Raw genomic sequence first — 10,000 nt, 5'->3', positions numbered from 1 at the left:
TCTCTGTCTCTGTCCCTGCCTGTCTCTGTCTCTGCCTCTGCGTCTGTCTCTGCCTCTGTCTCTGTCTCCGCCTCTGTCTCTACCTCTGTCTCTGCTTCTGTCTCTGCCTGTCTCTGTCTCTGCCTCTGCCTCTGCCTCTGCCTCTGTCTCTTTCTCTGTCTCTGCCTGTCTCTGTCTCTGCCTCTGTCTCTGTCTCTGTCTCTGTCCCTGCCTGTCTCTGTCTCTGCCTCTGCCTCTGTCTGTCTCTGCCTGTCTCTGTCTCTGCCTCTGCGTCTGTCTCTGCCTCTGTCTCTGTCTCCGCCTCTGTCTCCACCTCTGTCTCCGCTTCTGTCTCTGCCTCTCTGCCTCTGCCTCTGCCTCTGCCTCTGCCTCTGCCTCTGTCTCTGCCTGTCTCTGTCTCTGCCTCTGCCTCTGTCTCTGTCCCTGCCTGTCTCTGTCTCTGCCTCTGCCTCTGTCTCTGTCCCTGCCTGTCTCTGTCTCTGCCTCTGCCTCTGTCTGTCTCTGCCTGTCTCTGTCTCTGCCTCTGTCTCTGTCTCTGTCCCTGCCTGTCTCTGTCTCTGCCTCTGCCTCTGTCTGTCTCTGCCTGTCTCTGTCTCTGCCTCTGCGTCTGTCTCTGCCTCTGTCTCTGTCTCCGCCTCTGTCTCCACCTCCGTCTCTGCTTCTGTCTCTGCCTCTCTGCCTCTGCCTCTGCCTCTGCCTCTGTCTCTGCCTGTCTCTGTCTCTGCCTCTGTCTCTGTCTCTGTCTCTGTCCCTGCCTGTCTCTGTCTCTGCCTCTGCGTCTGTCTCTGCCTCTGTCTCCGCCTCTGTCTCTACCTCTGTCTCTGCTTCTGTCTCTGCCTGTCTCTGTCTCTGCCTCTGCCTCTGCCTCTGCCTCTGTCTCTTTCTCTGTCTCTGCCTGTCTCTGTCTCTGCCTCTGTCTCTGTCTCTGTCTCTGTCCCTGCCTGTCTCTGTCTCTGCCTCTGCCTCTGTCTGTCTCTGCCTGTCTCTGTCTCTGCCTCTGCGTCTGTCTCTGCCTCTGTCTCTGTCTCCGCCTCTGTCTCCACCTCTGTCTCCGCTTCTGTCTCTGCCTCTCTGCCTCTGCCTCTGCCTCTGCCTCTGCCTCTGCCTCTGCCTCTGCCTCTGCCTCTGTCTCTGCCTGTCTCTGTCTCTGCCTCTGCCTCTGTCTGTCTCTGCCTCTGCGTCTGTCTCTGTCTCTGCCTCTGTCTCTGTCTCCGCCTCTGTCTCTACCTCTGTCTCTGCCTCTGCTTCTGTCTCTGCCTGTCTCTGTCTCTGCCTCTGTCTCTGTCTCTCTCTGCCTCTGCCTCTGCGTCCGAGCGTAGCGGGCCCGCTTCGGGATACCGCGCGGGCGCGTGGCCGGCGGGCGCGCGAGTCGTGCGGTCGACCCTACGTAGTTCGGGCGCGCGCCCCCGTGTCTCGCGTGCGACGCGTCCTCCGGGGTCGCGTGCGTGCGTGCGTGCGTGCGGGCGGGCGGGCGGGCGGGCGGACGCGGGTGCGTCGCGGTCACCGTCCGTGCGCGTGCGCCGTCTCGAGCGCGTCCCACTTTGGGGGGACGGCGGGCGCGCGGGGGCGCCGCGGGCGTGTGGCCGTGCCGCGCCTTCCGCGTGGGCGTCCCCCCCGCGCGGCGCGGGAGGCGCCCGTTCGTTCGCGTCTCCCGCCCGCGGTTCCGGTGCGCCGTCTCTCCGTCCGCGCGCGTCGCCGGGCGTGCGTCCGAGCCCGCGTGCCGCCTGCCCGTGGGTGCCGCGTGTACGGGGCCGCGTCCGCGCCCGCGTCCCCGAGCGTCAAGTGCAGGCCGCGCGCGCCTAGTGGAGCGTGCCCGCCCGCTCCGTGTATCGTGTGCGCGGGGGCGACGCGCGTTCCCGCGTGTTCCGCCTGCCTGCGTCTACCTCCGCGTCTCCCGAGCGTCCCGTGCGTGCGTCTGCTGTGCGCGTGCGTCTCCGCGTTTCCGCGTGCCCCGGGCGTGCGTCCGTGTCGCCGGAGGGCGCCGCCGCCGCCGCCGCCGCTGCGTGCGCGTACGTGTCCGCGCGGGTGCGCGCGTGGCCTCTCCGGTGCGCGCGCGCGCGCGCGGCCCCGTCCGTCCGAGTGCGGCGCGCCCTCTTCGGGATGCCGCGCGGGCGCGCGGCCGGCGGGCGCGCGAGTCGCGCGGTCGGGCGTACGTACCTCGTGCCCGTGCCCCCGTCTCGCGCGCGACGCGTCTATCGCGTCGCGCGTGTGTGGCGGGGGCGCCGTGTCCTCCGAAGCGCTGCGGCGCGGCCGTCCGCCCCGTCGCGCCCCTCCCTCCGTCCGCGCGGGTGGGCGTCCCGCTTCGGGGGGGGGCGGCGGGGGTTGGCCGCGGGCGGGCTTCTGTTGGGGGGGTCCGCGGGCGTGTGCCCCTGAGGCGTACCTTCCCGTGTTTCGGCCGCGCCGTCCGTGCGAGTCGCCGTGCGTCCGGGCCCCCGTGCGCGTGCGCGAGCGGACCGTGTCCGTGGGTGCCGCGCGTCCGCGTTCCCGCGTGTTCTGCCTGCCCGCGCCTACCTCTGTGTCTCCCGGGCGTCCCGGGGTTGTGTCTGCTGCGCGCGCGCGCGCGCCCCCTCGCGTCCATCTCCGTGTTTCCGTGTGCTCCGTGGGCCCGTCCGTGTCTCCGGAGGGCACCCTGCGGTGCGGGCGCACGCGCGCGCGGGCGCGTTCCCGTCCTTCCGTCCGTCCGTCCGTCCTCCTCCTCCTCCTCCGCCCCCCACCGCCCACACCCCCGCCGCCCCCCGCCGCCCCCACCGCCTCCGCCGCCTCCAAACCTCTTCCCCGCCTGGCGGGTGGCAGCCGGCGGCCACGTCGGACTGGATCCGGATATCGCCAGCGTGGGGCCCACAGCAAGGGCGCAGGCGGGGTGGGGTTGGGGGTGCGTGGTGGGCGGTGGGGGGGGTGGCGCCAGCGGTCCTCGGCGGCGGCGGGCCTAGCGCCGCCGGCACGTGCCCCTCCGGTTTCAGTCGGGACCGCCTCCGTGACGTCGAGGAGAGCTTCTCCACCCGTCCGTCCGAGGGCGCGGGGGTTCGGCGGACCGAGGGTGCCGTCGTCCCTCGACGACCGCCTTCGGGTCGCGCGCACACACACGCTCGGAGGCGCCCCGTCTCAACTGAAAGGAGTCGGCGGAGTAGAAACCGCGGCCCTCGAGACAGCTCCCTAACGCCGGGTGCGTGCGGCGGGGTGCTTTCTACACCCTACAGAAGGAAAACGCCTGTGGCCGGAGTTCTCGACGCCCGCCTTTCGACGCACCCTCTCGTCGCCTCGCTCCGTTTCCTAAGGCTCTCGTGACTCCTCCCGTTCTATTTCAGGGAGGCGCAGCTGAAGGGCTATCCGCTCCGCCCGTCCGTGAAGTTGGGCTTTCCCCCCGAAGGTGGCCGGAAGGGGGTGGGGGGGCGCGTGAGCCAAAGGATCTTGAAAACGCGGCGGCGGCGGTACCGCTTTCGGCTCTCGCCGATCCCACGCAGAGGCGGGGGCGCGGGCAGGTCCGCGCGCAGGTGCCCGTGCGAAGGTGCAGGCGCGTGCAGGCGCGGGCGCGCGCGCGCGCGCCCTCGGGCAGGTACGTAGAGGCGGGCGCCCGCGCGTGCACACCCCTAGGCGTACGCACGGGCACGGACCGTGCGTACCGCCCGCCCGCGCACGGGCGCGTGCACGCGCCTGCGTGTCCGTATCTGCAGCCACGGGCGTGAGCGCGTGGGCGCCTACCGTCCTTCTTCTACCTAACGCCGTCACCGGGCTGGCTCGGCGTCCAGGTATGCCTGTCTCCCCCTCCCCTCCAATCCCCTCCCCCTCCCCGCCCCCCTCCCCTCCCCTCCCCTCCCCCTCCCCCTCCCGTCCCTCCCCCCTCCCCCGTCCCCCTCCCCCTCCCCTCCCCTCGTCTCCCCTCCCCTCCCCCCTCCCCCTCCCCGTCCCTCCCACCACCGCCTCCCCTCCCCCTCCCCTCCCCCTCGCCTCCCCTGCCCCCATCCCCCTCCCCTCCCCCACCCCTCCCGCCCACCCCCTCCCCCTCCCCCTCCCTCTGCCTGTCTCCTTCCTTTTCTGAAACCGGGTTTTCCTCTTCGAGAGCCGTTCCGCCCCTCGGGCGAAACCAACTCGCCGCGTACCGGAGACCGAGTGCAAAGACGGAGCCCCGGCGGCGCGGCGGCGGCGGCGGCTCGGAGCTCGGCTGCCGACCGAGATCGTCGGCGGTTCGGATCCGCCGGCTCCTCCTTGGGAAGCCCGTGGGGCGGCTCGACTCTCTCCCCTAGGGCCGCTCCGAGTCCCGAGCCGCTCGACGGCACGCGACGGCAGCGGCGCCGCAGTCAGTTCTCTATCTAAACGGAAACGACGACGATGACGAACGTCAGTCTTCACCGCCACGCCCTACTCCCCACCCGAGCACCGTTCCAACTCGGGTGTTTCTCTCCCTGTGGCGGGGGTCCCCCCCGACTGAGAAAAAATAAACCGCCCCCCGAGGACGGCCCGCGTTCGGAGCCTCTTGGTAGTAGCGCGCCTTCACGGGACGACGGCACGCGCGCCCGTCACCCGCTTCCCGGAAAGCTCCCCCCGCGGAGAGTCGCGAACTCGGGCGAAGACGGAGGAGTCCGCGTACCCGTCGCCCAAGGTTCAGCCATCGTCCGATTGGAAACCGGTGCCTTCCCGGTCCCGCCTCCCCGTCGATCGACGCCTCCCGGGGGTGGGATGGCTTCCAGCCGAACCAGCCTACCGTACCCTTCCCCTCCTACGTACCTCGGGAGGTCGGCTCGGACAGGGAGGGGCCCGTCAGATGTCCAGTCCGCCGTGAGCTTTCCACGACGACGGTCGGCCGGTCGGCCGGCCGGTCGGCCGGTCGGCCGGTCGGTCGGTCGGTCGGTCGTCCCGGAACACCCCGGTCGGGTCCGCGCGCGCGCGCGGCACGGGCTTCACACACCTCGCTCCTCTGGCTTCCCGGGAGACGCTCGCGGCACGGCGACGCGTGCAACGCGGGAACGGCGACGCTGCCCTCGGCCTTACCGTCCCCCCCCTCCAGCCGAATACGGCCCCGGCCCTCACCGCGGGCCGAGTTGGGGGGCTGGGGGTCGGGCCGGGGGGGGGGATCGGCGGCGGCGGCCCTCGTCGGCAGGCGGCGCTAGCGCCGCCGGCGTGCGGCCTTACGGTTCCCGTTGCGATTCCCCTCGTGGGCGCGGAGAAAAGCCTCTCCATCCGGCCAAGGGGGCGCCCGTTCGGCGGACCGAGGGCGACGACGGGGGGCTGCCCGTCCGCCTGAGCGCGCGCCCGCTCCCGCAGGCACAGGCGCGCGCGGGCGCAGGCACAGGCGCACACGCTCAGACACGCGCTCACGCGCAGACGCGCACTCAAACCCATACAGACACGCACAGACGCACACACAGACGCACGCACAGACCCGCGCTCACGTGCGCAGGCGCCCCCACAGACGCAGGCGGGCACGCACACGGGCACGCCCGCAGACGCGCACGCGCACGCACGCAGTCACGCGCGCACACGCAGGCACACACGCCCGGACACGCGCGCACACGCCCCCGCAAAGACGCGCCCCCGCACAGACGCGCGCGCGCGCGAACGGACGCACGCACGCGCGCAGGCACGCGCGCACACGCACCAGGCCACCCGGAACGTTTGCCAACTCCCCGCCCACCTCAGCACCCCACCCCCCGGGCCCGAGGCGCGTGGTCCCCCACCGCCCCCACCCTCCGACCCCCCCACCGCCCCGCTCTCGGCCTCCCACCCCCCAACCCCCCTCCGGCACTCCACCCCCCACCCCCACGACTCACGCACACACGCCCGCCCGCCCGCCCGCATTCGGGAGCCGCCGGAGATCTCTCGATGCTCGAGACGCCGACTCACCCCTCTCCCTCCCCCCCCCCCGCCCCGGAGACGCCACCTTCCCGAGTCCGCCCGCGCGAGCCCGGAGAGCACTCGCTCGGGCCGAGCCGCCCGAGGGCCTCTGGGCGGGCGTTCGCGGCTGGCCCGCCGCGCCTCCGCTGGACCTCACTAAGTCCGGCCTCGCTCCCGAGAGCCTCGAGGGCCTCCCTCGGTGAGATGTCTCCCCAGTCGGACCGGGGGGCCCAGAGCCGGTCCGTACCGGCTCTGGGAAGGCGTTCCCGGCCTCCCCCCCGCCCCCCGTTTGCCCGCCCGCGTCGCGGGAGGATGGAAAGCGATGAGGAAGAACGCTCTCGGTGGCGGCCGTGGTTTTCTTTTGCGACGCGGATGCCGGCAAACGCACGGCTCCCTCCCTCCCTCCCTCCCTCCCTCCCTCCCTCCCTCCCTCCCTCCCGACGCAATTTGCCCGTTCAACCCGCCTCACGCGTACCGTTGGCTCGGCGACAGGGACGACGGCGGAAAACGTCTCCCGGTCTGCCTGCTGCGCCACGCGGGCACTCAAAGAACGAGGAGGAAAACTTCGGGGACTGGCGGTCTCATCCCGTCCCGTTTGTCGCGTCCGTCCAAAGGATACGGATCGGAGAACACCTGCCCGTCCGACGCTTGGGACGTGCTCTCTTCTCCCTCCCGCCCCCGGTGGACGCTCATCCCCTCGGGCGCCCCCCCCCGTTCGGCCCTTTCGGGGGCGAGCGCGCGCGCGCGCCCCATGACGCTCCCGAGAGGTTTCCCCGGCGGCCCGGGGGAGTCTGTCCCCTCTGCCACCCTCGAGCCCCGGCCGGGGCCCAGGTGGACCCGGTTCCACCCCCCCGCCGCCCTTCGCTCCGGTCGTCGGCCGTCACCCGGCGGCCGCTTCGATACCGTCCCCCTCCGGAGCTCTGCGGCGCCGACGGGATGGGAAGCGGTCCCGGCGGGCGCGCGCTGGCCACGGCGGCCCGGGGCCTTCGCTCCGTCTCCTCGAGCCCGGCCTGGCTCCCGGCGTCCTCCCGGGGTCCTCCCGGGGTCCTCCCTCCCTCCCTCCCTCCCTCCCTCCCTCCCTCCCTCCCTCCCTCCCTCCCAGGGCCCCCCCCCGAGTGGGACACGCCGGCTGGCCGGCATGGTGCTCCAGGGCTCCAGCGGGGTAGACGGGATCTTCCTGGCTGAGGGGCGAAATGGCCCGGCTGGGCCGGACCCCCTTGGATCGGAACTTTGGGAGATGGGGCCAAGGTGGTGGAATAGGCTGACGCTTCCGCCTAGCTCTCTTGACGACAAAGACCCGGAAACACAAGCGAACGAGTATGTCTGCGACGAGCGGCGAGTCCTGACCGTCGAAGGCGGGCTTAGACGACGCACTGAGGGGCAGCGGCAGGAAGAGACCTTTCAGGGGCAGAGAGGGTTTACCGGCCCTGCCCCGCGGGGAGCCCTCAGGCACCATTCCCAGAGCGGCTGCTGCAGTGGGCTGGTACCGTCGTTCCACTGCTGTTCCGTCAGGGAGAAGCAGCCAGCCACACAGCCTGCTCACACCTCCGGAACCTGAGGAGGGCCCGGCCGGGCGGATCCCCTTGGCCCAACCGACCCCGCGCTGTGGCCGGCCCCACCGTCTTCCGGCCGCCCCGCGCCGAGAAACGTGTTCGGCGGCGGCGCTGGGAGGCGGGGGAGGGGGGCGGGGGGGGAGCCGGGACGGGGCCGGGCGTCCGGCCGCCCGGCGACGCGCCCTCGCCGGCCGCCGATCCGGATCCGTCCCGCTGCACTCCGCGCCGGTTGTCGGCCGCCACCTGGCGGCCGCTTTGATATCGTCTTCCCCCGGAGCTCCGGCGCCGGCGACACGCGCGGGAGGCGATGTGGCCGCGCTGGCCGAGGCGACGTTCCCGGACGCCGGCGGCGGCGTCGGCAGGATCGTCCTGGCCGAGGCGGGAAAGGGCCCGGCCGGGTGGATCCCCTTGGCCCAACCGACCCCGCGCCGTGGCCGGCCCCAACGCCTTCCGGCCGCCCCGCGCCGAGAAACGTGTTCGGCGGCGGCGCTGGGAGGCGGGGGAGGGGGGCGGGGGGGGAGCCGGGACGGGACCGGGTGTCCGGCCGCCCGGCGACGCGCCCTCGCCGGCCGCCGATCCGGATCCGTCCCGCTGTCGCCCGCGCCGGTTGTCGGCCGCCACCTGGCGGCCGCTTTGACATCGTTTTCCTCCGGAGCTCCGGCGCCGGCGACATGGGAGGCGCTGTGGCCGCGCTGGCCGAGGCGACGTCTCGGGACGCCGGCGGCGTCGGCGGGATCGTCCCGGCCACGGTGGGGCGCCGGCGCCAGAGCCACGTTCCGGAATTGGGCCCGCAGCTTCATGTGGCCGAGGCGGTGGCCGTCGCCGCCGCCGCCGCCGCCGCCGCCGCCGCCGCGCTCCCGGGTGCCGTGTTTTAGACGGCGCTGGACCGAACCGGGCCGCACCGAGACGGCGCAGGCAGAAGAACGGGACAAGGCACGCCCCGGCCGTTCGCGCGCCTTCCTTCGCGCGGCCCGGTCGTCACCGGGGCCTCCGGCGTAGGTCCGGGGTGGCCCGCGGAGGGCGCCCCGGGCCCGGGCGCGGTCCCGCGTGGGGTCCGGACCGTCGGAGAATTTTTTCAAAGTCCCGCTCCGGGGGTCCCCGGGCCGAGGTTGCCGCCCCCGGCCCGCCCCGGCCCGGCCACGGACCCGCGCGGGGCCCGGACCTTCGGAGGGGCCCCGCCGCCCGAGAATTTTTTCCAAGTCCCCCCTCCGAGGGTTCCCCGACCGGCCCGCGTTGGCCGCAGCGCAGGCGGCTGGCTCTGGGCGCCCGCGCGGCCCCGGCCAGCTCCGTCACCCCGTCCCGCGGGTCGACCAGAGGATCCCGGGAGCTCCGGGGGGGGGCGGGGCGCTGGGGGCCATGGGGTCGCGCTACGGACCGATGGCCGGGCCGCAGTTCCGGGGGCTCGCCGTGGGGAGCGGGCCCCTCCCGCCGCGGGGCGTGGCTTTTCTCTCGCCCAAAACGGGCGATTTGGGCCACCAGATTGGTGCTGACACGCTCTCCTCGCCGGGTGACTCCCGCTGAGCAGATGGGAAACCTGGACGGGTCCGTAGACGCCGGTCCACCGACGGCCCACGCCCTCCCCCGCTCCTCCCCGCTTGAGCCGCCCGCCTGGGGCCCGTGCGCCGGCTCTCGCGCGTCCAGATGTCCAGCCGCGGTGCCTCCCCCCGGTCTCCAGTGCCCGAGGGCGGCGTGGCACGGGCGCCGCGGGCCCTCTGACCCGCGTGCCCCTTGTCGCAGGCACCCGCGGTGGCCGCGGTGCTCGCCAGAGTGTGCCCCGCTCCCCCCCTCCCCCAGGCCCACGTGCCTCGCGTGTCAGGCGTTCTCCGTGTGCGGGGTCCTCGCGGCCACCTTTCCGCAGCCGGGGCGGGCGAGGCAGAAAGCGGGTCCTCTCCGGGGCTGTCCTCGCCCGCCTCCTGGCAGCCCTGGCGGGGGGGTCTTCTCCTCCTCGCTTGTGCCTGGGCTGACCCGATCGATGTGGTGTTGTCGTGCTCTCCCGGGCCGGGTCCGAGCCGCGCCAAGACGAGGGACGGACATTCGTGGCGAATGGGACCGCTCTTCTCGCTCAGCGCGCGGGCCCCTCGCTCCTCCTCCCCGCCCGCCGGTGGTGCGCAGAGGGGCAGGGGCACGGAATCCGGCCCGACCTCGCTCATCTGCCCTCGTTCGCGGCCTCGCGGCCAGCGTCGGCGGTGGCGGGGTCCTGAGACCGAGCAGGACAGCCTCTGCTCGTGGCCCTGGTGTTCTGCCTCGCGTCGGGCCCTCCCCCGCCCCCCGCGGCGGGGGGGCTCTCTGGTCAGGCGCACCCGCGCGCCCCACCCAGGTGGTGCCGGTGCGCCTCGAGTGGCCCTTTGGCGGTGCCCCTGGAACGCTCCAGGCCGTCCCTCAGGTGCCTGAGGCCGGGTGGCGGTGCCGTTTCCCCGTTCCCAGCCCACCCTTCCGGTCACCGCTCACGCGTGTGGGCGTGCGCCCCTCGAGCCGAGAGAAATAAAAAACAGGAGTGCGGCCGAGAGGGAGAGAAAGGATGTGGAGGAAAAAAAAAAAAAAAAAAAAAGAAGGGGGGTCGAGCGGGGTAAGACCTTTAGAGCACGCACGCCTCGCGGGAGGGTGCCGTGCCTGATCCC

The sequence above is a fragment of the Loxodonta africana genome, unplaced genomic scaffold, assembly GCF_030014295.1.
Source record: "Loxodonta africana isolate mLoxAfr1 unplaced genomic scaffold, mLoxAfr1.hap2 scaffold_178, whole genome shotgun sequence".
Taxonomy (NCBI): Eukaryota; Metazoa; Chordata; class Mammalia; order Proboscidea; family Elephantidae; genus Loxodonta; species Loxodonta africana.
This window is presented reverse-complemented; position numbering follows the sequence as displayed.